Here is a 1,876-nt window from a genome sequence, read left to right on the forward strand (position 1 = left end):
GACAGCAGGGAGGACGGTAGAGAGGACAGCAGGGAGGACGGTAGATAGGACAGCAGGGAGGACGGTAGAGAGGACATCAGGGAGGACGGTAGAGAGGACAGCAGGGAGGACGGTAGAGAGGACAGCAGGGAGGACAGTAGAGAGGACAGCAGGGAGGACAGTAGAGAGGACAGGAGGGAGGACGGTAGAGAGGACAGCAGGGAGGACGGTAGAGAGGACAGCAGGGAGGACGGTAGGGAGGACGGTAGAGAGGACGGTAGAGAGGACAGCAGGGAGGACGGTAGAGAGGACGGTAGAGAGGACGGTAGAGAGGACAGCAGAGAGGACGACAGGGAGGACGGTAGAGAGGACAGCAGAGAGGACGGTAGAGAGGACAGCAGGGAGGACAGCAGAGCGGACAGCAGGGAGGACGGTACAGAGGACAGCAGGGAGGACAGCAGGGAGGACGGTAGAGAGGACAGTAGGAAGGACGGTAGAGAGGACAGCAGGGAGGACGGTGTTACGCATTATAGTAACATTGGATTTTATTTCCATGGGTGACACCCTTAAGTCATTTCCTTGCGAGACGGAACGCCGTAAAGAGAAATGACGTCAAAAGCGTGACGTCAAAAAGGAAGAATGACACAGAGGAAAACACGAGGTTGGAAATGGTTATGATAGATCTCTACGCCTACACCGTATGAAAGATTATTAGATTTGCAAATTCATACGATGATTTCTATCAATAAAGACTTGAGATATTTGTCTTTTGTATTTCGCGTTAAAAGATGTATGGAAGAGTTGTTTTATTGAATTGTTTTGAGACACGTGCGAAGGCCTATATTCGTAGCGTAGAGTTTTACTTTGAGTCCATTCACCAAGATCAGTTGATTCTCGTTCCATTTTGGAGAACAATTCAAGTTTTTTTTCTCGGGAGTTATATTTCATCACAAACCTGAATTATGCAGGTAAGAAACTGCTAAAGTAGGAAAAAGGGAAGTAATAATATCGTTCTTCATTTCAGAAGTAGAGCGGCACATTTTCATCCCTACGTTCATCTGTTTTGTGTGTTTCAAAGGCGAAGCAGTTGGACGAAATCCAAAATTCCATTGTTTGTAAGTAACGGTCAGAATGATTAGATAGATGTTAGGCTCATAAAGCTGATGATAACATGTTGTTTTCACTTTGATCGACAGGTTTAGATGCTGTTTAGATGCTGTTTAGATGCTGGTTAGACGCTCGTGTAGATGCAAGCTGGAGATGAATCGGACGCCAACTGAGAGAGAGATGGAACCGTGTTAAAGAACTGATATCACCGTCACCCCATCGCCGAGATATCCAGGGCATCATCATCGTCATTCACTTCATCGTCGAAGACATCAAGAGCATCCTCAACATCGTTCGTCACATCATCAAGGACATCATCATCACCGTTGAACTCATCGTCAAGACATTAAACTTTAAAGACATCATCTTCATCACCGACGCCGTGTATAAACACTCCGAGAGCTTACAGTCGCTCATTTCGGCAAGATCAAACCTCTCACACCTGATACTTGACCTGTAGTGCCGAGTACGTCGATGCATGAAGATGAGTAACCAAAATTAAAGCCGTTTTTCACTCATTGTAGTTGTGTTCGTCCAGTTGCTTCCAGTGTTTATTCTTTCTGTCGATACTTTTGAGTCTGTCTATCGTTCAATTAAGTTAAAAGGAACCACGCATATCACTAACTATAAAAGCGAACAGCCGCCAAATAATCATACCCTAGACAACATTAACAAAATTCGAGATTCAATCTTGAAAGAGCCGGACACGTGAAAATCCTCCCATCGGATTGTGACATATTGGTTGCCTCGTCCGGGATAGGCTATTTCGTTTAGATACATGTGAAGAAAT

The 1,876-nt window shown here is 45.6% G+C and overlaps 1 long non-coding RNA gene across 1 annotated transcript; it reads left to right on the forward strand.

The window, feature by feature from the left end:
* Window positions 1-501: 501 nt before the first annotated feature.
* LOC138963735 (uncharacterized) lies at window positions 502-1,605 on the forward strand. The gene is made up of 2 exons (XR_011454886.1): window positions 502-947; window positions 1,176-1,605. It is a non-coding gene; the product is annotated as an uncharacterized lncRNA (long non-coding RNA).
* The last annotated feature ends 271 nt before the right edge of the window (window positions 1,606-1,876 follow it).

The sequence above is a fragment of the Littorina saxatilis genome, linkage group LG4 (assembly GCF_037325665.1).
Source record: "Littorina saxatilis isolate snail1 linkage group LG4, US_GU_Lsax_2.0, whole genome shotgun sequence".
NCBI lineage: Eukaryota > Metazoa > Mollusca > Gastropoda > Littorinimorpha > Littorinidae > Littorina > Littorina saxatilis.